The 27,583-nt window shown below is 42.6% G+C and overlaps 1 long non-coding RNA gene across 1 annotated transcript; it reads right to left on the bottom strand.

The window, feature by feature from the left end:
• Positions 1 to 10,122: 10,122 nt before the first annotated feature.
• Positions 10,123 to 27,165, bottom strand: LOC123733298 (uncharacterized). The gene is made up of 4 exons (XR_006763733.1): positions 27,062 to 27,165; positions 24,781 to 24,879; positions 19,034 to 19,141; positions 10,123 to 10,182 (listed from the first exon to the last, which is right to left on the bottom strand). It is a non-coding gene; the product is annotated as an uncharacterized lncRNA (long non-coding RNA).
• Between the last annotated feature and the right edge of the window lie 418 nt (positions 27,166 to 27,583).

The raw sequence follows: 27,583 nt of genomic DNA, 5'->3' as shown, positions 1-27,583 counted from the left end.
TTCATTGGCAAACTTCAGACGGGCATGTATATGTGCTTTCTTGAGCGGTGGGACCTTGCGGGGGCTGCAGGATTTCAGTCCTTCACGGCGTAGTGTGTTACCAATTGTTTTCTTGGTGACTATGGTCCCAGCTGCCTTGAGATCATTGACAAGATCCTCCCGTGGAGTTCTGGGCTGATTCCTCACCGTTCTCATGATCATTGCAACTCCACGAGGTGAGATCTTGCATGGAGCCCCAGGCCGAGGGATATTGACAGTTCTTTTGTGTTTCTTCCATTTGCGAATAATCGCACCAAATGTTGTCACCTTCTCACCAAGCTGCTTGGCGATGGTCGTGTAGCCCATTCCAGCCTTGTGTAGGTCTACAATCTTCTCCCTGACATCCTTGGAGAGCTCTTTGGTCTTGGCCATGGTGGAGAGTTTGGAATCTGATTGATTGATTGCTTCTGTGGACAGGTGTCTTTTTTTACAGGTAACAAGTTGCGGTTAGGAGCACTCCCTTTAACCTGTTTAGGATAGGGGCAGTATTTTCACGGCCGGATAAAAACGTACCCTATTTAATCTGGTTATTACTCCTGCCCAGAAACTAGAATATGCATATAATTGTTTGATTTGGATAGAAAACACCCTAAAGTTTCTAAAACTGTTTGAATGGTGTCTGTGAGTATAACAGAACTCATATGGCAGGCCAAAACCTGAGAAGATTCTAAACAGGAAGTGCCCTGTCTGACCATTTCTTGGCCTTCTATAGCCTCTTTATCGAAAACAGAGGATCTCTGCTGTACATTGACATTTTTCTAAGACTCCCATAGGCTCTCAGAAGGTGCCAGAACGTTGAATGATGACTCTGCAGTCCCTGGCTGAAAAACAGTAGCGCATTTGGATAGTGGTCGATCTGAGAACAATGAAACGGGCGCACGCATGCACGTGAAGAGTCCATTTTACATTTTCAGTCTTTGAACGAAAACGACGTCGGAATATTATCGCTAATTTACGAGAAAAATCGCATAAAAATTTATTTTAAACAGCGTTTGACATGCTTCGAAGTACGGTAATGGAATATTTTATATTTTAATTTTTTTTGTCAAGATATGCGCCGCGGCGTCACCCTTTGGATAGTGTCTTGAACGCAAGAACAAAACGCCGCTTATTTGGATATAACTATGGATTATTTGGAACCAAAACAACATTGGGTGTAATCTAGAAGTCCTGGGAGTGCATTCTGACAAAGAACAGCAAAGGTAATCCAATTTTTCTTATAGTAAATCTGAGTTTGGTGAGTGCCAAACTTGGTGCGTGTCAAAATAGCTAGCCAGGATGGCCGGGCTATCTACTCAGAATATTGCAAAATGTGCTTTCACCGAAAAGCTATTTTAAAATCGGACATAGCGATTGCATAAAGGAGTTCTGTATCTATAATTCTTAAAATAATTGTTATGTTTTTTGTGAACGTTTATCGTGAGTAATTTAGTAAATTCACCGGAAGTTTCGGTAGGTATGCTAGTTCCGAACGTCACATGCTAATGTAAAAAGCTGTTTTTTTATATAAATATGAACTTGATTGAACAAAACATGCATGTATTGTATAACATAATGTCCTAGGAGTGTCATCTGATGAAGATCATCAAAGGTTAGTGCTGCATTTAGCTGTGGTTTTGTTTTTGTGACATATATGCTAGCTTGAAAAATGGGTGTGAATTATTTCTGGATGGGTACTCTCCTGAAATAATCTAATGTTTTGCTTTTGTTGTAAAGCCTTTTTGAAATCGGACAATGTGGTTAGATAAAGGAGAGTCGTCTTTAAAATGGTGTAAAATAGTCATATGTTTGAACAATTGAAGTTTTGGGATTTTTTGAGGACTTTGTAATTCGCGCCACACCCTATCATTGGATATTGGAGCGGTGTTCCGCTAGCGGAACATCTAGATGTAAGAGGTTTTAAGAGTGTGCTCCTAATCTCAGCTCGTTACCTGTATAAAAGACACCTGGGAGCCAGTAATCTTTCTGATTGAGAGGGGGTCAAATATAGTTTTTCTGGATGTTTTTGCTGTTATTCTGTCTCTCACTGTTCAAATAAACCATTAAAATTATAGACTGATCCTTTCTTTGTCAGTGGGCAAACGTACAAAATCAGCAGGGGATCAAATACTTTTTCCCCCCCACTGTATATGGGGCTTTGGTGACAAAACAGATGGCACTGTGATAGACTGCATCCAATTTATTGAGTAGGGTATTGGAGGCTATTTTGTAAATGACATCACCGAAGTCAAGGATCAGTAGGATCGTCAGTTTTATAAGGGTATGTTTGGCAGCATGAGTGAAGGATGCTATGTTGCGAAATTCAATTCTAGATTTAATTTTGGATTGGAGATGCTTATAGTGAGTCTGGAAGGAGAGTTTACAGTCTAACCAGACACCTAGGTATTTGTAGTTGTCCACATATTCTAAGTCAGAACCGTCCAGAGTAGTGATGCTGGATGGGCGGGCAGGTGCAGGCAGCGATCGGTTGAAGAGCATTTAGTTTTACTTGTATTTAAGAGCAGTGGGAGGCCACGGAAGGAGAGCTGTATGGCATTGATGCTCATCTGGAGGTTAGTTAACACAGTGTCCAAAGAAGGGCCAGAAGTATACAGAATAACACCAATAACAGAGAGGGTCTGATCTTTGTGCCTCTGTAAATTTCTCATTCATCATCATTAACGATTCATTCATGTTTATTCGTAATCATGGTAGCATCCACATGAATGTAGAAGTGTTCAGAAACATGTAATATTCTTTCTGACAATACAAGTGAAGTGACTCCAAAATGACAGGACATTATTCACCATTCAGTTTCTATTAGGAAAAACATAATCCAAAACACAACCAAGACAAACTGCAAATGCATTCAACAAGTTTGTAGAATCACAAGCTTGATGTAATCACTGCAGGCATGGAACATGGGACCAACTACTAAACTTATGACAACTTTAATACAATATAAGTGAATTTGTCCGAATATGTACAACTTTTTCAAATGGGAGAACTAAATACATAAAGTGCTTTCCTTTCTTAACAGTAACACAGCTATGTATGAAAATACCCTAAAAAAAAGGTGACATTCTGTACTGTCCCCTCATATGAAACATTCTATCTCAAATCCAAAATGCTGGAGCATAGCACCACATTTAAAACTGTAAGCTTCACTATCCAAACACATATGGTGTGGACTATGTGTGTCTGGTAAACACATGTGGATCTGGTGAACAGTTATCACTTGTTGACCAACTACAGGAATACTGACCTCAGAGTCTCCAGTTTACAGTGTGGATCCCCCAGTCCAGCAGAGAGCAGCTTCACTCCTGAATCCTTCAGGTCATTGTTACTCAGGTCCAGCTCTCTCAGGTGTGAGGGGTTTGACTTCAGAGCTGAGACCAGAGAAGCACAGCCTTTCTTTGTGACTCCACAGCCTGACAGCCTGCAACGAGATCATCATGACTTCACAAACACACTGTTAATTTAACACCAGTAGTGTAGAAGGACAACGGTAGATGCATTTGGTTCATATTCCCAAACAACATATAGATTCATCTTCCATCAATGCATTTATTCAATATGTTTTTCAACATACATATTATAATACATATTTTTCTCTAAACATAATATTTCTTCCTGATGAATACTTCTTATATGTCATTTTATGTACTCACAGAGCAGCTCTGGAGGCTTTGATCACTGGCAGCAGCCTCAGAAGACCTTCCTCTGATCTGGAGAATTTCTTCAGGTCAAACACATCCAGCTCCTTTTCTGAAGTCAGCAACACAAAGACCAGAGCTGACCACTGTGCAGGTGACAGGTTGGGTTTTGAGAGACTTCCTGAGCTCAGGAAGCTTTGGATCTCCTCCACTAGAGAATGGTCATTCAGTTCATTCAGACAGTGGAACAGATTGATGCACCTCTCTGGAGAGGGATTCTCCCCGATCTTCTCCTTGATGTACTTTACTGTTTCTTCATGGCTCTGTGAGCTGCTTCTTGTCTTTGTCAGTAGACCTCGTAAGAGCTTCTGATTGGACTCCAGTGAGAGGCCCAGAAGGAAGCGGAGGAACAGGTCCAGGTTTCCCATCTCACTTTGTAAGGCTTTATCCACAGCACTCTTGTAGACAGTAACTTCAGTAACTTCAGACTTGTCTCTGTACAGCAGAGAAAATATACTGGAATTTGTTTGCTGTTTGTCCATGAGATTCTCATTGTTGTTGATGAATGAGAGGAACACATACACAGCAGCCAAAAACTCCTGAATGCTCAGATGAACGAAGCAGTACACCTTGTCCTGGTACAGCCCACATTCCTCTTTAAAGAGCTGTGTGCACAATCCTGAGTACACAGAGGCTTCATTGACATCAATGCCAGCCTCTTTCAGGTCTTCTTCATAGAAAATCAGATTGCCCTTCACTAGCTGTTGAAAAGCCAGTTTTCCCAGTGACAGAATGCTCTTTTTATTCCAGTGTGGACCTGTCTCTTCTTTCCCAAGATACTTTTCATTCTTCTGTTTGGTATGAAACACCACTAGGTGTGTGTACATCTCAGTCAGAGTCTTGGGCATCTCTTCTCTCTTATGTTTCAACATGTGTTCAAGGACTGTTGCAGAAATCCAACAGAAGACTGGAATGTGGCACATGATGTGGAGGCTCCTTGATGTCTTTATGTGTGAGATAATTCTGCTGGCCAGGTCCTCATCACTGAATCTCTTCCTGAAGTACTCCTCCTTCTGTGGGTCATTGAACCCTCGTACCTCTGTCACCTGGTCAACACACCCTGAAGGGATCGTATTGGCTGCTGCAGGTCGGGTAGTTATCCAGAGGAGAGCAGAGGGAAGCAGATTTCCCTCGATGAGATTTGTCAGCAGAACATCCACTAAGTTTGACTCTGTGACGTCACAACAGATCTTGTTCTTCTGGAAGTCTAGGGGCAGTCGGCACTCATCCAGACCATCAAAGATGAACACAACTTTGTACTTGTCGTAGTTGGAGATTCTTGATTGTTTGGTTTCCATTGAGAAGTGATTGAGAAGTTCAATCAAAGTGTGTTTGTCCCCTTTCATCAAATTCAGCTCCCGAAAAGGGAATGAAAACACAAATTGAACATCCTGATTGGCTTTTCCTTCAGCCCAATCCAGAATGAACTTCTGCACAGAGACTGTTTTTCCAATGCCAGCGACTCCCTTTGTCAGCACAGTTCTGATACGTTTGTCTTGTCCAGTTAAGGGTTTGAAGATGTCGTTACATTTGATTGCAGTCTCTGGTCTTGCTTGTTTCCTGGTTGTTGTCTCAATCTGTCTCAGCTCATGTTCATTATTGACCTCTCCTGTTCCACCCTCTGTGATGTACAGCTCTGTGTAGATCTGATTGAGAAGTGTTGGGTTTCCTTGTTTAGCGATCCCCTCAAATACACATTGAAATTTCTTCTTTAGATTAGATTTGAGTTCACGTTGGCAAATCACAGCAAGCTCATCTGAATCTAGAAATAACACAGAGGATATTAATATTACATCTGTTTTAATGCCTACAGTATTGTAGGACTGTTATAAAGTTTTTAATTATACTAATTTCTTCACTTAACTGACTATATAAATGTGTAAATGTTTTCATAATGCATTACAGACTGGTGTGACTGATTATATTATTATTGGTGTTATTGATGGTATTATTAATGTTGTCTCTCTCTCTCTCTCTCTAAATGAATCAACACAACACATCCCTTCTGCTAGTTGATGAGGTCACTAGGTGTTGTGTTAAGGCTGCTACAATATCTTGAGTTGCACAGCTACTTTAGCTGTACTTTAGCTACAGCTTTTAAATGTTATAAAACAGCATTCAACATGTGGCAGACAGATCTTACATTTCTCCAGTGTGTCAGCAAGCTGCTTCTGGTTCATTTTCCTCAGGACGTGCAGTGTGATCTTCAGAGCCCCCTCTCTGGCACTGCTCTCCTGCTTCTCATCTTCAGCATCCACCACTTCCTTATCCTGCTTCTGACTCTCAAAGCCTTCTGGGAGTTCTGGACTAAGAATCCTCTTGAACATCTTCAGCTCGTTCTTCACAAATGTCATCATTTTCTCTTCAAGCAACTGAAATAAATCATGTAAATAAGTTAAGCAAGAGAAGAAATGCTTTCTCATTAACACATTAATGAATAATTGACAGATCAACTTTACTTGAGGAAAACAAAAACAAATGTTCATAACAGGACCACATACACTGAATATGGAGTCCAGGTCTGTTTGATGACTCTGGGAAGACTGACCACTGAGAATCTCTGACTCTGATCTCTCCTGTTGGTTTCTGTGGACAAAACATGAGATTACATCTCCTCATCCAGGGAGTACACACACACACACACACACACACACACACACACACACACACACACACACACACACACACACACACACACACACACACACACACACACACACACACTCAGACACACGCACACACACACACACACACATACACACACACACAGGGAGGGAACGGTGTGTTTGTTTAATATTGTTTTGAAAGAGACAGACAGAGACACAGACAGACAGACAAACAGAGATAGACAGAGACAGACAGACAGACAAACAGAGATAGACAGAGACAGACAGACAGACAGACACAGACAGAAACATACAGACAAAGAGAGACAAACAGACAGAAAGCGGGACAGACAGTCAGAGACAGGCAAAGACAGACAGAGACAGACAAAGACAGACAGACACATACAGACAGAGAAAGACACACAGACAGAGACAGACAGAAATTAGAAAGACAGACAGACACAAAGAAAGACACATAGACAGACAGAGACAGACACAGAAACAGAGAGACAGACAGAGAGACAGACAGACACACAGACAGCGAACGACACACAGACATACAGAGACAGACACAGAGACATACAGGCACAGAGACAGACACATACAGACACAGAGACATACAGACACACAGAGACAGACACACCGACAGAGAGACAGACAGCGACAGACACAGAGAGACAGAGAGAGAGACACACACAGACATACAGACAGAGAAAGACACACAGACAGAAACAGACATACAGACAGAGACAGACAGAGACAGACACACAGACACACAGACACAGACATGCAGGCAGAGACAGACATACAGACACAGGAACAGACAGACAGACAGACAGACAGACAGACAGACAGACAGACAGACAGACAGACAGACAGACAGACAGACAGACAGACAGACAGACAGACAGACAGAGACAGACACACAGACAGACAGAGAGACAGACACAGAGACAGACACAGAGACAGACAGAAACAGCCACAGAGACAGTGAGACACAGACAGACAGACAGACAGACAGACAGACAGACAGACAGACAGACAGACAGACAGACAGACAGACAGACAGACAGACAGACAGAGAAAGACAGAAAAAGACATGCAGACACAGACAGACAGACAGACAGACAGACAGACAGACAGACAGACAGACAGACAGACAGACAGACAGACAGACAGACAGAGATAGATACACAGACAGACAGAGACAGACACACAGACAGAGACAGACTGACATACATACGGACAGAGACAGACACATAGACAGAGACAGACAAACAGACATAGAAAGACACACAGACAGACAGAGACAGACACACAGACAGAGACAGACTGACATATAGACAGAAACAGACACACAGACAGAGACAGACAGAGACACAGACACACACATACAGACACATAGACAGAAACAGACACACAGACAGAGACAGACACAGAGACAGACAGACACAGAGACAGACAGAGATAGACAGAGACAGACACGGACAGACACAGACAGACACAGAGACAGACAGACAGACAGAGAAAGAGAGACTGGCAGACAGACAGACAGACAGACAGACAGACAGACAGACAGAAAGACAGACAGACAGACAGACAGACAGACAGACAGACAGACAGACAGACAGACAGACAGACAGACAGACAGACAGACAGACAGAAAGCGGGACAGACAAACAGAGATAGACAGAGACAGACAGAGAGACAGAAAGACACACAGAAACAGACACACCGACAGAGAGACAGACAGAGAAAGACAGACAGAGAAAGACAGACAGACAGACAGAGAAAGACAGACAGACAGACAGACAGACAGACAGACAGACAGACAGACAGACAGACAGACAGACAGACAGACAGACAGACAGACAGACAGACAGCGAAATACACACAGACAGAGAGACAGGCAAAGAGACAGACAGACAGATAGACAGACAGACAGAGACAGACAGAAACAGACACAGAGAGACACAGAGACACACACAGACAGACACAGAGACAGACAGACAGACAGACAGACAGACAGACAGACAGACAGACAGACAGACAGACAGACAGACAGACAGACAGACAGACAGACAGACAGACAGACAGACAGAGACAGACACACAGACAGACAGAGAGACAGACACAGAGACAGACACAGAGACAGACAGAAACAGCCACAGAGACAGTGAGACACAGACAGACAGACAGACAGACAGACAGACAGACAGACAGACAGACAGACAGACAGACAGACAGACAGAGAAAGACAGAAAAAGACATGCAGACACAGACAGACAGACAGACAGACAGACAGACAGACAGACAGACAGACAGACAGACAGACAGACAGACAGACAGACAGACAGACAGACAGACAGACAGACAGACAGAGATAGATACACAGACAGACAGAGACAGACACACAGACAGAGACAGACTGACATACATACGGACAGAGACAGACACATAGACAGAGACAGACAAACAGACATAGAAAGACACACAGACAGACAGAGACAGACACACAGACAGAGACAGACTGACATATAGACAGAAACAGACACACAGACAGAGACAGACAGAGACACAGACACACACATACAGACACATAGACAGAAACAGACACACAGACAGAGACAGACACAGAGACAGACAGACACAGAGACAGACAGAGATAGACAGAGACAGACACGGACAGACACAGACAGACACAGAGACAGACAGACAGACAGAGAAAGAGAGACTGGCAGACAGACAGACAGACAGACAGACAGACAGACAGACAGACAGACAGAAAGACAGACAGACAGACAGACAGACAGACAGACAGACAGACAGACAGACAGACAGACAGACAGACAGACAGAAAGCGGGACAGACAAACAGAGATAGACAGAGACAGACAGAGAGACAGAAAGACACACAGAAACAGACACACCGACAGAGAGACAGACAGAGAAAGACAGACAGAGAAAGACAGACAGACAGACAGAGAAAGACAGACAGACAGACAGACAGACAGACAGACAGACAGACAGACAGACAGACAGACAGACAGACAGCGAAATACACACAGACAGAGAGACAGGCAAAGAGACAGACAGACAGATAGACAGACAGACAGAGACAGACAGAAACAGACACAGAGAGACACAGAGACACACACAGACAGACACAGAGACAGACAGACAGACAGACAGACAGACAGACAGACAGACAGACAGACAGACAGACAGACAGACAGACAGACAGACAGACAGACAGACAGACAGAGACAGACACACAGACAGAGACAGACATACAGACAGAGAAAGACACACAGACAGACAGAGACAGACAGAGACAGACAGACAGAAACAGACACAGAGAGACACAGAGACACACACAGACAGACAGACAGACAGACAGACAGACAGACAGACAGACAGACAGACAGACAGACAGACAGACAGACAGACAGACAGACAGACAGACAGACAGACAGACAGCGAAATACACACAGACAGAGAGACAGGCAAAGAGGCAGAGAGACAGATAGACAGACAGAGAGACACACACACACCGTGAGGGAATATTGTGTTTGTTTAATATTGTTTTAGGACTATGAAAATGGACAAAAGGAAAAGACTATGGATTATGAAAACAACCAAAAGAAATTGTGAAAATGGGAGAGGAGAAATGACTAGAGACAGTGTTGTTTAACTCACGGACCATGACCCATGAGTTCTTCTTACCTTTGTTCAGTAGAAAAGTCTCCCTCTCTAAAGGATATAGGTTGATGCATAGACCAGTCACTCTTCACGGACACACAGCTGGGAACAGGGGAGGCTGGTCTCTCCTGCTTGATTGGTCTTCAACACAACAGAGACAAACATTACATCTCTCATCTACTCTGATCTCAGATGGGGAAACGAGTTTCATTCCGAACCGCTACATATCCATTTTCAGAAATGTTGGTAAATTAGCTTTTATTGTTTAAAGAAATTATTATAGAGGTGTGTTTTTTAATCATGGCATGGGGTTGTTCAATGACAGACATGTTTTTGTTTAAAATCTATCACTTGATGGTTTCCTTTCAGAGAGACAAATAATAATTTTTTACAAAATGCTATATATCTGCCTCACTCTCAAATGTGACCGACCGTTTCGATCTTATGTAGCAAAATTGTGTTTTTTACATTGGATAAAAGTAGAGACTCAGAGCTAGAAAATGATATATCAGACACTGCAGTTGAGAAACAATGGGAAAGTAATTCTGCTTTGAATGTTAATAAACTTGGAACCTCACTTTTGAGAAAAAGGTCCTTTGAATGTTTTGGTACCTGCTGGAGAGCTCTTCTTTGTCTACAGGGCTGTTACTTTGGCAGATGTCACCCATCTAAATAAATAGTTGTTATATATATAATTAACTAAATGTATGGTGTTTTTGTTTTATGTCAGTTTAATTGTTTGTTATGCTATAAACTTTTTATTTTATTATAAGTGGTAAAATGAACTAGAAAATGTTATATTTTGCAATTCTGAGTAATTACTACTTTAGTAAGGAATAACACATTACTCAGTACTACTGCAGTTGCTAAATAATTCCAATAGATGGCAGCATAAGACCACAAATGACATTTCAGAATATTAGTTTAGTTTTCTCCCTGGATACACCACCACTCCCCCTCACAGGAAAACTCCTGTGAGCTTCTTTCTGTCCCTTTACACACTGCTAACACAAGAGGAAGGACTGAAAAAGCATTGAACAGATTACTGTGAAGTAATATAATGATGATTCATGTTTATTATTACCTGTTTTTATGCTCATCTTTTGAAATTATACTTCATTAATATAACGATTATCAACAAGTCTGAACATTAATTTAGTCACCTCTAGTTGAGAAAAACGTATTTTCCAGGTACATTCATTGTCAAATTCATCAACCAGCATCGAGCCACTCTGCCTTCTCTCTCTAGTAGTCAATTCAGCCCCGGTAAAAAGCTGGTGTCGTCACTCTTTCTTCTCTCTCTAGTAGTCAATTCAGCCCCGGTAAAAAGCTGGTGTCATCACTCTGCCTTCTCTCTCTAGTAGTCAACTCAGCCCCGGTAAAAAGCTGGTGTCGTCGCTCTGCCTTCTCTCTCTAGTAGTCAACTCAGCCCCGGTAAAAAGCTGGTGTCATCGCTCTGCCTTCTCCAGGGGCATGTTGAGGTAAATTTACTAACCGGGAGGGTTGAATTATGTAATTTATTGGCCGGCTGGATGATGCACTCTTGTCTTTTCTATTCTGAGGTTGTTTACTCGCAATATCAGATATTAAGATGACTTTTTATAATAAATGTATACTGAGGTTCAATACCTGCTCTAGTCACTATTAATTTGCTCTCCTAAAAGCAACACAGCCCTAAAACGAGATATATACCTAACTAAAGTTATGTTAATGAGTGACCATTTTAGAAAATCATGGGACATATAGTCTGTGGTTGCATGCTATTTTATGTCAATCATATTGCTGCTTGTAGCCTATAACTGATGCTTCGTGGTCTTATGCTGCCATCTATTGGAAATATTTAGCAATTAAAAGTTATTAATTCACATTCAGACGTTGGTGAGGCAGCTGAGAATAAACAAAATGGAATGTGTCCAGCCTACTTGAGGCGCCCCGAAAAAAATATTCAAAAGATTGGTCCTTGGATACAGAGGGGTTAAACACTAAAGTTACCATCCATCTAGTGAAGAGAGGAGAACCGGACAGAGGTAGCCAGCATCCGTCAACGAGAGAGGGAGGATAGGATAACTAGGATGCTGCTGGTAGAGTAGCTAGCTAGCTTACCTAGCTGTACCCGACTAGCTAGGATAACTAGGATGCTGCTGGTAGAGTAGCTAGCTAGCTTACCTAGCTGTACCGACTAGCTAGGATAACTAGGATGCTGCTGGTAGAGTAGCTAGCTAGCTTACATAGCTGTACCGACTAGCTAGGATAACTAGGATGCTGCTGGTAGAGTAGCTAGCTAGCTTACCTAGCTGTACCGACTAGCTAGGATAACTAGGATGCTGCTGGTATAGTAGCTAGCTAGCTTACCTAGCAGTACTGACTAGCTAGGATAACTAGGATGCTGCTGGTATAGTAGCTAGCTAGCTTACCCAGCTGTTCCGACTAGCTAGGATAACTAGGATGCTGCTGGTAGAGTAGCGAACTAGCTTACCTAGCTGTTCCAACTAGCTAGGATAACTAGGATGCTGCTGGTAGAGTAGCTAGCTAGCTTACCTAGCTGTACCCGACTAGCTAGGATAACTAGGATGCTGCTGGTAGAGTAGCTAGCTAGCTTACATAGCTGTACCGACTAGCTAGGATAACTAGGATGCTGCTGGTAGAGTAGCTAGCTAGCTTACCTAGCTGTACCGACTAGCTAGGATAACTAGGATGCTGCTGGTATAGTAGCTAGCTAGCTTACCTAGCAGTACTGACTAGCTAGGATAACTAGGATGCTGCTGGTATAGTAGCTAGCTAGCTTACCCAGCTGTTCCGACTAGCTAGGATAACTAGGATGCTGCTGGTAGAGTAGCTAGCTAGCTTACCCAGCTGTACCGACTAGCTAGGATAACTAGGATGCTGCTGGTAGGGTAGCTAGCTAGCTAGCTTACCCAGCTGTACCGACTAGCTTGGATAACTAGGATGCTGCTGGTAGAGATGCTAGCTAGCTTACCTAGCTGTACCAACTAGCTTGGATAACTAGGATGCTGCTGGTAGAGTAGCTAGCTAGCTTACCCAGCTGTACCGACTAGCTAGGATAACTAGGATGCTGCTGGTAGAGTAGCTAGCTAGCTTACCTAGCTGTACCGACTAGCTAGGATAACTAGGATGCTGCTGGTATAGTAGCTAGCTAGCTTACCTAGCTGTACCGACAAGCTAGGATAACTAGGATGCTGCTGGTAGAGTAGCTAGCTAGCTTACCTAGCTGTACCGACTAGCTAGGATAACTAGGATGCTGCTGGTAGAGTAGCTAGCTAGCTTACCTAGCTGTAACGACTAGCTAGGATAAATAGGATGCTGCTGGTAGAGTAGCTAGCTAGCTTACCTAGCTGTAACGACTAGCTAGGATAACTAGGATGCTGCTGGTAGAGTAGCTAGTTAGCTTACCCAGCTGTTCTAACTAGCTAGGATAACTAGGATGCTGCTGGTAGAGTAGCTAGCTAGCTTACCCAGCTGTACCGACTAGCTAGGATAACTAGGATGCTGCTGGTAGAGTAGCTAGCTAGCTTACCCAGCTGTACCGACTAGCTAGGATAACTAGGATGCTGCTGGTAGAGTAGCTAGCTAGCTAGCTTACCCAGCTGTACCCGACTAGCTTGGATAACTAGGATGCTGCTGGTAGAGTAGCTAGTTAGCTTACCCAGCTGTTCCAACTAGCTAGGATAACTAGGATGCTGCTGGTAGAGTAGCTAGCTAGCTTACCCAGCTGTACCGACTAGCTAGGATAACTAGGATGCTGCTGGTAGAGTAGCTAGCTAGCTTACCCAGCTGTACCGACTAGCTAGGATAACTAGGATACTGCTGGTAGGGTAGCTAGCTAGCTAGCTTACCCAGCTGTACCTACTAGCTTGGATAACTAGGATGCTGCTGGTAGAGATGCTAGCTAGCTTACCTAGCTGTACCGACTAGCTAGGATAACTAGGATGCTGCTGGTAGAGTAGCTAGCTAGCTTACCTAGCTGTACCGACTAGCTAGGATAACTAGGATGCTGCTGGTAGAGTAGCTAGCTAGCTTACCTAGCTTTACCGACTAGCTTGGCTAGCTAGCAGGACGTTCGTCTGTCGTTTGTCTCGATGATGATGACGAATCCGGTGAACCACAAAATGAAACAAGGATAGAGAGTGAAAAGGATCTGGCTACACTCATCCTGTCCCTGACCGTAAAGCAAAAAGCTAATTGAACAATAAAGTTTGGCGTTTCAACACTGTAACAAACTCCATCGTTATTCCCCAAAATTTACCTTAGTCCACTCTGCGCGTAACCGGACAATATTCTTGGTGCCACACCGGACGTGGACTCGGACAGTTCCAGAACGCGGACTTGAGCAGTGCAACACAATCAACTAAGCCCAGTCTTTACAGTGGGTTACATTAGTAATATTCATTTTTATTATTATGTTAAACAAACGTTCCACTTTTTTTATAACAATATTTTGAGATCTAGGCCCATATCCACAAAGCGTCTCAGAGTAGAGAAGTGGTCGTATAAGTGCTGAGAATAAAGACATTTGACACTTCGGGGGAATAAATTAAAGCTATGCATGAAATCTCTAGTCCCACCTAGTCAGCAGATATTTAGGACACCTCGTGAGCTGTCCTAAGTAGTTAAGAGTTAACAGCAGGTGTCTTGATAATACTATAGAACAATGCAGTGAGTCAGTGGTTCCTGAGCCACATGTAAATGCTTTGTAGTAGTTAAAATAATGTTTTGATATTTGATATGATCAATCCATAAATAATATATGTCCTGTGCTTTTGGCAATGATTTATGTATAATACTTATGTATAACAAGTGATACCATGTATGTCTCCAAAGCATTTTGTCTTCATTTTGGCAGATTAATTTATGCTAATTTCCCAAGATTAACTCAGGTTTTCGCCCAGCGATTAAGGAGTTGGAGCTGTGGCAGGAGTTGGACCTGTGGCTGAAAGGTGGCTGGTTTGAATCCCGGGCCGGGCGCTGGAAAAAACAGGAGGAATTGATCTGACCACTGGAGGGCTGCTGGGTTCACATCCTCAAAACATTCACCTTTCATTGATCAGAACTCTAGAGGTTCTTCTTCACTGAACCCCAAAATATATATCACTTTTAGTGGTTCCATATATTAAGGAAGTGATAGAAGCCTTTTTGGTTCTATAAGGAACCTTCTTTTCTAAGAGTGTAAAATTAACACGTTTTTCTTTTGATTATTTAATTATCTACATCATGTTATTTCAAGATATCCCTTTGGAGCGCAACATCACGTTGTTAAAACATAATCCTAAATTGGGCGTGGCTATAAATTGGGAAATTTAAAGCATCTCGGGCGTAATATGTGTTCGATGGAAATGAACATTGTATTCAATGTTGTAGGCAACATTATTGGCAAGGGACTTGATGCCTACTATGCTAAAGCTATTTAGAGTTGTTAAACGGGTGTGAGGAGTGTGTTGATATAACAGTTATATTGTCAACATTTTTATTGTAACAACGATCAGAATTGGTAAAAAAAAATATGCATTCCATAATATTGGGCAATAATTAAGAGTAGGCAAAGTGGTCGTGTCATGTGAAAATTCTATCAAATGTCTTCCATTGCAACGAGTACAGTCAGGGTGCCGTGGAGCCCCTGCAGTACCTCCACAGACCCCGGATTGAGAACCCCTGATTTAGCAGATGCTCTTATCCAGAGAGATTTACAGTAACTGCATTCATCTTAATATTTATTTTGGGAATAAACGTAAAAAATTCTTCATAAAAGGATATGAACTATGACCTGTCCAACAGACATGATACCTTGTAGTGCTGCTGATCCAGTTTCTACTGGTCTGACTGAGGATATGAACTCTGACCTGTTCACCAGACGTGATACCTTGTAGTGCTGCTGATCCAGTTTCTACTGGTCTGACTGAGGATATGAACTCTGACCTGTCCACCAGACGTGATACCTTGTAGTGCTGCTGATCCAGTTTCTACTGGTCTGACTGAGGATATGAACTCTGACCTGTCCACCAGACGTGATACCTTGTCCCGAAACTGTAGTTTCAATCCCCTCCCTCCCTCCCTCCCCTCCCTCCCTCGCACCCTCCCTCCCTCCCTCCCTCCCTCCCTCCCTCCCTCCCTCCCTCCCTCTCTCTCTCCCTCCCTCCCAATCCATCCCTCTTTCTCCCTCCCTCAACCTCTGAATGCTCAACTATGAAAAGCAACCTCACATTTACTCCTGAGGTGCTGACCTGTTGCAACCTCTATAACCACTGTGATTATTATTTCACCCTGCTGGTCATCTAGGAACATTTGAACATCTTGAAGAACGATCTGGCCTTAATGGCCATAATCTCCACCGGAACAGCCAGAAGAGGACTGGCCCCCACTCATAGCCTGGTTCCTCTCTACCCAGCACAGCCAGAAGAGGACTGGCCCCCACTCATAGCCTGGTTCCTCTCTACCCAGCACAGCCAGAAGAGGACTGGCCACCCCTCATAGCCTGGTTCCTCTCTACCCAGCACAGCCAGAAGAGGACTGGCCCCCACTCATAGCCTGGTTCCTCTCTACCCAGCACAGCCAGAAGAGGACTGGCCACCCCTCATAGCCTGGTTCCTCTCTACCCAGCACAGCCAGAAGAGGACTGGCCACCCCTCATAGCCTGGTTCCTCTCTACCCAGCACAGCCAGAAGAGGACTGGCCCCCACTCATAGCCTGGTTCCTCTCCACCCGGCACAGCCAGAAGAGGACTGGCCACCCCTCATAGCCTGGTTCCTCTCTACCCGGCACAGCCAGAAGAGGACTGGCCACCCCTCATAGCCTGGTTCCTCTCTACCCAGCACAGCCAGAAGAGGACTGGCCACCCCTCATAGCCTGGTTCCTCTCTACCCAGCACAGCCAGAAGAGGACTGGCCACCCCTCATAGCCTGGTTCCTCTCTACCCAGCACAGCCAGAAGAGGACTGGCCACCCCTCATAGCCTGGTTCCTCTCTACCCAGTACAGCCAGAAGAGGACTGGCCACCCCTCATAGCCTGGTTCCTCTCTACCCAGCACAGCCAGAAGAGGACTGGCCACCTCTCATAGCCTGGTTCCTCTCTACCCAGCACAGCCAGAAGAGGACTGGCCACCCCTCATAGCCTGGTTCCTCTCTACCCAGTACAGCCAGAAGAGGACTGGCCACCCCTCATAGCCTGGTTCCTCTCTACCCAGCACAGCCAGAAGAGGACTGGCCACCCCTCATAGCCTGGTTCCTCTCTACCCAGCACAGCCAGAAGAGGACTGGCCACCCCTCATAGCCTGGTTCCTCTCTACCCAGCACAGCCAGAAGAGGACTGGCCACCTCTCAGAGCCTGGTTCCTCTCTACCCAGCACAGCCAGAAGAGGACTGGCCACCTCTCATAGCCTGGTTCCTCTCTACCCAGCACAGCCAGTAGAAGACTGGCCACTCCTCAAATCCTGGTTCCTCTCAAGGTTTCTTCCTAGGTTCCTGCCTTTCTAGGGAGTTTTTCCAGCCACTGGGCTTCAACATCCGAACATGATCTGTTCAGCACGAGACGATCGTTAGACCCAATGACGTGTTTCTGCCAATGAGCTTCAAATCAAATCAAATTGTATTTGATAAAAAATAAATAATAATAATAACAATAAAATAACAATAACGAGACTATAAGGATTACCAGTACTGAGTCAATCTGCAGGGGTACCAGGTAGTTGAGGTAATAATGAGACTATAAGGAGTACCAGTACTGAGTCAATGTGCAGGGGTACCAGGTAGTTGAGGTAATAATGAGACTATAAGGAGTACCAGTACTGAGTCAATGTGCAGGGGTACCAGGTAGTTGAGGTAATAATGAGACTATAAGGAGTACCAGTACTGAGTCAATGTGCAGGGGTACCAGGTAGTTGAGGTAATAATGAGACTATAAGGAGTACCAGTACTGAGTCAATGTGCAGGGGTACCAGGTAGTTGAGGTAATAATGAGACTATAAGGAGTACCAGTACTGAGTCAATGTGCAGGGGTACCAGGTAGTTGAGGTAATAATGAGACTATGAGGAGTACCAGTACTGAGTCAATGTGCAGGGGTACCAGGTAGTTGAGGTAATAATGAGACTATAAGGAGTACCAGTACTGAGTCAATGTGCAGGGGTACCAGGTAGTTGAGGTAATAATGAGACTATAAGGAGTACCAGTACTGAGTCAATGTGCAGGGGTACCAGGTAGTTGAGGTAATAATGAGACTATAAGGAGTACCAGTACTGAGTCAATGTGCAGGGGTACCAGGTAGTTGAGGTAATAATGAGACTATAAGGAGTACCAGTACTGAGTCAATGTGCAGGGGTACCAGGTAGTTGAGGTAATAATGAGACTATAAGGAGTACCAGTACTGAGTCAATGTGCAGGGGTACCAGGTAGTTGAGGTAATAATGAGACTATAAGGAGTACCAGTACTGAGTCAATATGCAGGGGTACCAGGTAGTTGAGGTAATAATGATGCTATAAGGAGTACCAGTACTGAGTCAATGTGCAGGGGTACCAGGTAGTTTAGGTAATAATGAGACTATAAGGAGTACCAGTACTGAGTCAATGTGCAGGGTACCAGGTAGTTGAGGTAATAATGAGACTATAAGGAGTACCAGTACTGAGTCAATATGCAGGGGTACCAGGTAATTGAGGTAATAATGAGGCTATAAGGAGTACCTGTACTGAGTCAATGTGCAGGGGTACCAGGTAGTTGAGGTAATAATGAGACTATAAGGAGTACCAGTACTGTAGTTGAGGTAATAATGAGGCTATAATTGAGGTAATATGTAAATGTAGGTAGGGGTAAAAGTGACCAGGATAGAGATTACACACACACACACACAAAGACGCACACAAAGATTCATGCACGCACGCACACACACACACACACACACACACACACACACACACAAAATGGGAGAGGAGAAATGACTAGAGACAGTGTTGTTTTACTCACTGACCATGACCCATGAGTTCTTCTTACCTTTGTTCAGTAGAAAAGTCTCCCTTTCTAAACTTTGGAGGAGGACTCATAGACCGGTCACTCTCCCAGCTGGATACAGGGGAGGCTGGTCTCTCCTGCTTGATTGGGCTTCAACACAACAGAGACAAACATTACATCTCTCATCTAGTCTGAGCTCAGATGGGGAAACATAAGAAGAGTTTCATTCTAAAATGCTATATTTCACTTTTCAGAAATGTTGGTAAATTAGCTTTTATTGTTTAAAGAAATTATGAAAGAGATTGGTGTGTTTTTTCACTATCTAATCATGGCATGGGGTTGTTCAATAACAGACATGTATTTGTTTAAAGTCTATCACTTGATGATTTCATTTCAGAGGGACAAATAATCATGTTTTTTTGCTAAATGCTATACATCTGCCACACTCTCAAATGTGACCGAACGCAAAAAGTAAATAAAAACAATATGGGGATGAGGTAGGTTGATTGGAAGGGCTATTTACAGATGGGCTGTGTACAGCTGCAGCGATCGGTAAGCTGCTCAGATAACTGATGCTTAAAGTTATTGAGGGAGATATAAGTCTCCAACTTCAGCGATTTTTGCAATTAGTTCCAGTCATTGGCAGCAGAGAACTGGAAGGAAAGGCGGCCAGTGAGCTGAGATAAGGTGGAGCTTTACCTAGAAAAGACTTATAGATGACCTGGAGCCAGTGAGTCTGGCGACGAATATGTAGTGAGGGCTAGCCAACGAGAGCATACAGGTCGCAGTGGTCGGTGGTATATTGGGATGTGGTGACAAAACGTGATAGACTGCATCCACTTTGCTGAGTAGAGTGTTGGAGGCTATTTTGTAAATGACATCGCCGAAGTCGAGGATCGGTAGGACAGTCAGTTTTACGAGGGTATGTTTGGCAGCGTGAGTGAAGGATGCTTTGTTGCGAAATAGGAAGCCGATTCTAGATTTAATTTTGGATTGGAGATGCTTAATATGAGGTCTGGAAGGAGAGTTTACAGTCTAACCAGACACCTAGGTATTTGTAGTTGTCCACATATTCTAAGTCAGAACCATCCAGAATAGTGATGCTAGGCGGGCAGGCAGCAATCGGTTAACCTGTTATGGCTAGGGGGCAGTTTTTCACGGCTGGATAAAAAACGTACCCGATTTAATCTGGTTACTACTCCTACTCAGTAACTAGAATATGCATATACTTATTACATATGGATAGAAAACACCCTAAATTTTCTAAAACTGTTTGAATGGTGTCTGTGAGTATAACAGAACTCAAATGGCAGGTCAAAACCTGAGAGATTCCTTTACAGGAGGTGGCCTGTCTGACCATTTCTGGAACTTCTTTGCCATCTCTATCATTTACTAAGGATCTCTGCTCTAACGTGACACTTCCTACGTCTTCCATGGGCGCTCAGAGCCCGGGAAAAACCTGAATGTCGTCATCCCAGCCCCAGGCTGAAACACATTATCGCCTTTCTCAAGTGGCCGATCAAGGGACTGTGGGCTTAGGCGCGTGCCCTGGCCGCCCCCGTCTTTGTGATTTTTCCTCTGTTTGCCGAAAAGGAGATTCCCGGTCGGAATATTATCGCTTTTTTACGAGATAAATTGCATAAAAATTTATTTTAACCTGTTATGGCTACGGGGCAGTATTTTCACGGCTGGATAAAAAACGTACCCGATTTAATCTGGTTACTACTCCTGCCCAGTAACTAGAATATGCATATAATTATTGGCTTTGGATAGAAAACACCCTAAAGTTTTTAAAACTGTTTGAATGGTGTCTGTGAGTATAACAGTACTCATATGGCAGGCAAAAACCTGAGAAGATTTCATGCAGGAAGTGGCCTGTCTGACAAGGTGTCGTTCTTCTTGTCTCTGTTTATTGAAGAGTGAGGATCTTAGCTGTCCCGTGACACTTCCTACGGCTGCCATAGGCTCTCAGAAGGCGGCAAAATACTGAATCGTGGCTTTGCAGGCTCTGGCTGAAACAAAGTAGCACGTTTGGGTAGTGGCTGGTTACAGTACTGTGAGACTCAGGCTCGTGCCCGCGTCGACCGAAAGCTTTGTTTTCTTTCCTCTGTTTAGCTAAATGGACATTCCCGGTCGGAATATTATCGCTTTTTACGAGAAAAATGGCATAAAAATGGATTTTAAACAGCGGTTGACATGCTTCGAAGTACGGTAATGGAATATTTAGATTTTTTTTGTCACGAATTGCGCCATGCGCACGACCCTGATTTACCATTTCGGATAGTGTCTGGGACGCATTTACGAACAAAAACGCTGCTATTCGGATATAACGATGGATTATTTTGGACCAAACCAACATTTGTTATTGAAGTAGCAGTCCTGGGAGTGCATTCTGACGAAGACAACAAAAGGTAATCAAACTTTTATAATAGTAAATCTGATATTGGTGAGTGCTAAACTTGCCGGGTGTCTAAATAGCTAGCCCGTGATGCCTGGGCTATGTACTTAGAATATTGCAAAATGTGCTTTCACCAAAAAGCTATTTTAAAATCGGACATATCGAGTGCATAGAGGAGTTCTGTATCTATAATTCTTAAAATAATTGTTATGCTTTTTGTGAACGTTTATTGTGAGTAATTTAGTAAATTGTTAGCAAATTCCCCGGAAGTTTGCAGGGGGTATGCTAGTTCTGAACGTCACATGCTAATGTAAAAAGCTGTTTTTTTATATAAATATGAACTTCATTGAACAAAACATGCATGACATCCAAGACGATGGCGCAGAGTACATAAAAGCCCTTTTACCAAATTCAGTTCGGAATTAAGAAAATGTTTTATAATGCATGTATACTAAAGTTGAGGTTCTGAGTAGTGATAATTTACCCGGGGTTCAATACCTGCTATAGTCACTGTTTATTTGCTCTCCCAAAAGCAACACAGCCCTAATACGAGATATATAGCTACCTAAAGTAATGAGTGACCATTTTAGAAAATCATGGGACATATAGTCTGTGGTTGCATGCTATTTTATGTCAATCATATTGCTGCTTGTAGCCTATAACTGATGTTTCGTTGTCTTATGCTGCCATCTATTGAAAATATTTAGCAATTAAAAGTTATTAATTCACTGACAGACATTTGTGAGGCAGCTGAGAAATAAAGTGTATTTTTTCACATTAATTCCTTAGATCAGTCTCAAACCTGCCCCACCTATCCCACGATGGACTTTCACATAGATGTTACCAGGTCACCCAGTTCAAACCACATTTGAAAATAAAACTAATGTGGCTTGTTTATCAAGTGTTCTGCCTTGAAACAATAAATATAATAATATAACAAAACAAAAAAGCAAAATGTTTAGACAGGTTTTGATAAACAAAATAATCAACATGCTATTTAGTACTATAATGGTATTTACTAACGTAATAGTATAACTAAAATAGTTTCTAAAGGGGTTCTAGGCTACCCTACCCTAGAATTAGGGTTCAGGATAAAACAGGTTATACGTAGGGTTAGAGTTTCTGTACAGCACTTTGTGACATCTGCTGATGTAAAAAGGTCTTTATAAATACATTAGATTGATTGTTAGGTTCAGGGTATTTAAAGAGATAAACTGTATGGGTTTATATCTCTCTTGCTCCTCCCTGTGGTCTTCTGTGGGAACTACATAACTCATTCACGACAGCTGCTAAACTCATAATCTGAGGTAGCAAACTGCGTCAGATCTACAAATTAATGAGCTAGACCTATCCGTTTGGTTTGTGAACCTGCGCTTCATTCGCTCAAACTGATGCCTACGAACGAAGATTTCGAGGCATATCAAATTACCCAGCAGCCATTTAGGGACAACAAGTCGTCAAAAAAGTGTTATTTCTTAATTAAAAAATGTCTTCTGTCTGTTTTAAATCGGCAACATCTTGAAAAAGAGGACAGGGACGTGTTTTGTTTAAGTTGTAAACCTTTTTCTGAAAACACATATGGTGAACCATGACCAGAAAATGTTTAACATTTAGTACTGTGGGTCACCACAACATGAACCCAGGCGAATAGTGGTATTGCTTAAAAGTAACTGTAATACTGTTAATAATAAGTTACCTGAGGTCAGCGTTCAACGGATAATGCAGACAGGTCTCATTGATAACAATAGAAAAGCAGAACAACAATCTGGGAATAGAACGTTCAGAAGGTGAGTTGGTGCCACGATGCTCAATAGAACTAGTAGGAGCTGGCAGGGTGAAAAATGACCTAAAATATGGCATGTTGTTTCACTATAACTTCACAATTAGGGACATAAGGTAATATTATGAAACTGGGCTCCATGGCGGATGCAATGAACTAGTTTTATCAGAAAATAAAACATTGTTAAAAATGGAATGTGTCCAGCCTACTTGCGCCCGAAAATAATATTCAAAAGTTTGGTCCTTGGACACAGAGGGGTTAAACATTAAAGTTACCGTCCATCTAGTGAAGAGAGGAGAACTGGACAGAGGTAGCCAGCATCCGTCAATGAGAGAGAGAGAAGCCCTCCACGGGATTTAACAGGTGGAAGAAACAACCGGGGAGCTCCATCGGTCAACGAGAGAGGGAGAAGCCCTCCATGGATTTAAGAGTTAACAGCAGGTGTCTTGATAATACTATAGAATAATGCAGTGAGTCAGTGGTTCCTGCGCCACGTCATTGCTTTGGAGTAGTTAAAAATAATGTTTTATATTTCTATATGATCAATCCATTAATAATATATGTATTGTGCTTTTGGCAATGATTTATGTATAATACTTATGTATAACAAGTGATACCATGTATGTCTGCAAAGCATTTTGTCTTCATTTTGGCAGATTAATTTATGCTTATTTCTGAAGATTAACTCAGGTTTTCGCCCAGCGATTAAGGAGTTGGAGGTGTGGCAGGAGTTGGACCTGTGGCTGAAAGGTGGCTGGTTTGAATCCCGGGCCGGGTGCTAGTAAAAACGGGAGGAATTGATCTGACCACTGGAGGTCTGCTGGGTTCACATCCTCAAAACATTCACCTTTCATTGATCAGAACTCTAGAGGTTCTTCTTCACTGAACCCCAAAATATATATCACTTTTAGTGGTTCCATATATTAAGGAAGTGATAGAAGCCTTTTTGGTTCTATAAGGAACCTTCTTTTCTAAGAGTGTAAAATAAACACGTTTTTCTTTTGATTATTTAATTATCCACATCATGTTATTTCAAGTTCTCCCTTGGGAGCACAACATCACATTGTTAAAAAAATTATCCTAAATTTGGCATGGCTATAAATTGGGCAATTGAAGACATCTAGGGCGTAATCTGTGTTCGATGAAAATGAACATTGTATGCAACGTTGCAGGCAACATTATTTGCAAGGGACTTGATGCCTACTATGCCAAAGCTATTTAGAGTTGTTAAACGGGTGTGAAGAGTGTGTTGATATAACGGGAATATTGTCGAAATTCTTCTTGGAACAACGATCAGAATTGGTAAAGAAAATATGCATTCCATTATATTAGGCAATAATTAAGAGTAGGCAAAGTGGTCGTGTCATGTGAAAATTCTATCAAATGTGTTACATTGCAACGAGTACAGTCAGGGTGCCGTGGAGCCCCTGCAGTACCTCCACAGACCCCGGATTGAGAACCCCTGCAGTACCTCCACAGACCCCGGATTGAGAACCCCTGATTTAGCAGATGCTCTTATCCAGAGAGATTTACAGTAACTGCATTCATCTTAAGATAGCTATTTATTTTGGAAATAAAGTTAATAAATTCTTCATAAAATTGTCATCTTACCTCTTAGCTTTGGTGTCATGTCCCCCAGAGAGATGCATTTTAGAGACAGGGCCCCCCTCCTCTCTCTCCCCAGAGAGACTCATTTTAGAGCAGTGACCCCTAAACAGAGATCCAACATGTTGATTGTGGTCAACACAGGGACAACTAAACAGAGATCCAGCATGTTGGTTGTGGTTAACACAGTAACAACTAAACAGAGATCCAGCATGTTGATTGTGGTTAACACAGTGACAACTAAACAGAGATCCAGCATGTTGGTTGTGGTTAACACAGTGACAACTAAACAGAGATCCAACATGTTGGTTGTGGTTAACACAGTGACAACTAAACAGAGATCCAGCATGTTGGTTGTGGTCAACACAGTGACAACTAAACAGAGATCCAGCATGTTGGTTGTGGTTAACACAGTGACAACTAAACAGAGATCCAACATGTTGGTTGTGGTTAACACAGTGACAACTAAACAGAGATCCAGCATGTTGGTTGTGGTTAACACAGTGACAACTAAACAGAGATCCAGCATGTTGGTTGTGGTTAACACAGTGACAACTAAACAGAGATCCAGCATGTTGGTTGTGGTTAACACAGTGACTAATTCTTGAATGTCAATTGTTCTCATTCATTCATTATCTCTTTGAGAAATATATTTTTAACAACTTTCTCTTTTACTTCTCTACATTCATGAAGAAAAAGATGTACTATTTACTCCATACATTTTCCCTGACACCCAAAAGTACTCGTTACATGTTGAATGCTTAGCAGGACAGAAAACGGTCCAATTTGAACACTTATCAAGAGAACACCTCCCTACTGCCTCTGATCTGGAGGACTAACTAAACAGAGAACATCCCTGGTCATCCCTACTGCCTCTGATCTGGAGGACTAACTAAACAGAGAACATCCCTGGTCATCCCTACTGCGGACTCACTAAACAGAGAACATCCCTGGTCATCCCTACTGCCTCTGATCTGGAGGACTCACTAAACAGAGAACATCCCTGGTCATCCCTACTGCCTCTGATCTGGAGGACTCACTAAACAGAGAACATCCCTGGTCATCCCTACTGTCTCTGATCTGGAGGACTCACTAAACAGAGAACATCCCTGGTCATCCCTACTGCCTCTGATCTGAAGGACTCACTAAACAGAGAACATCCCTGGTCATCCCTGCCTCTGATCTGGAGGACTCACTAAAAACAAATGCTTCATTTTTAAATGATGTCTGAGTGTTGGAGTGTGACCCTGGCTATCCGTAAATTAAAATAACAAGAAAATTGTGCCGTCTGGTTTGCTTAATAAAAGGAATTTTAAACTATCACTACTTTACTTTTACTTTTGATGCTTAAGTATATTTTAGCAATTACATTTACCTTTGATACTTAATTATATTTGAAACCAAATACTTTGACTTTTACTGAAGAAGTATTTTACTGGGTGACTTTCACTTTTAATTGAGTCATTTTCTATTAAGGTATCTTTACTTTTACTCCAGTATGAGAATTGAGTACTTTTTCCACCACTGTTCTAACGTTCTAGAGACATATGAGCCACAGTTTCAACAGACATTTTGTAACTGCGTGGGCTACAAAGTTACTTTCAGTTTCATATAAGGAAATAAAACAACGGTCACAGGGTGAATTCGTTTTGCATTGCCCGGCTCCCCGGGTGCGCAGAGTTTACGCATTTTAGACCATTCCATTGGTCCTTAAAGAAAAACTCCACTCACCTGTAGCACCGGGCCATGCAAAACGAACTTCCCACTGTCGCAGGGCACTGAGACACAGAGTTCTAAACCCAGAGTTCTAAACCCAGACGCGTTTCTTCTCTTACATTATTTTAGATAAACATATAATTTACTCTAAACCAAGTTTAGCTGTGTTTTTTTCCTCCAAAATGTGAGTTACTGTAGGACTTTAATAATTGTTAACAGGCCTACAAACCCAAAAGGTTTTAATTTGAGAATGTTCATTTGTATGCCTCAAATATTAAACTGTCTTAAAATATTTAATGATTAGTTGAATCAGGTGTGTAAGTGCTGGTAAGAACAAAAGGATTGAGAAACCCTGAGATAAACATTAAACCATATAATGTAAAAGCTCCTCCACCATCTTTACCAGACGTTTTACTGATAACATGTAGACCTACTGATTAGTTTCCACTTTGAAAACTGCTGTCTGTCAGCAACTCAGCTCAAATAGCAGTTCTAACTAGTAATATCTCATTCCTAGTATTCATTCTCTTACTCTGTCCTTTAGAATAGATTATTGTTCAGAAATACTTACTTTATTTTTCAATAATCTCCATATAGTGTTTTCTGCTCTGTCGTCTCAAAATGGATCCTGTACAAAAGAACAACTTTACTTTCTGTTTCAATCAGCCATCTCCCCACCCTGATAATAAAGTTTTTTATTGGTATCTTCCACTAGAGGGCAGTAAACACCTGCTGTTCGGTTTCATACAGGCAGTGTCCCAGAGTTGGATTGCTGATCTAGAATCAGGTCCCCCCTCTCCATGTAATCTGATTCATTATGATATAGGATCAGGTCCCCCCTCTCCATGTAATCTGACTCATTATGATATAGGATCAGGTCCCCCCTCTCCATGTAATCTGACTCATTATTATCTAGGATCAGGTCCCCCCCTCTCCATGTAATCTGATTCATTATGATCTAGGATCAGGTCCCCCCTCTCCATGTAATCTGATTCATTGTGATCTAGGATCAGGTCCCTCCTCTCCATGTAATCTGATTCATTATGATCTAGGATCAGGTCCACCCTCTCCATGTAATCTGATTCATTATGAT

The sequence above is a fragment of the Salmo salar genome, unplaced genomic scaffold (genome assembly GCF_905237065.1).
Source record: "Salmo salar unplaced genomic scaffold, Ssal_v3.1, whole genome shotgun sequence".
NCBI classification, from domain to species: domain Eukaryota; kingdom Metazoa; phylum Chordata; class Actinopteri; order Salmoniformes; family Salmonidae; genus Salmo; species Salmo salar.
Note: the sequence above shows the minus strand (reverse complement) of the source record. Positions and strands in the feature narration are given on the sequence as shown.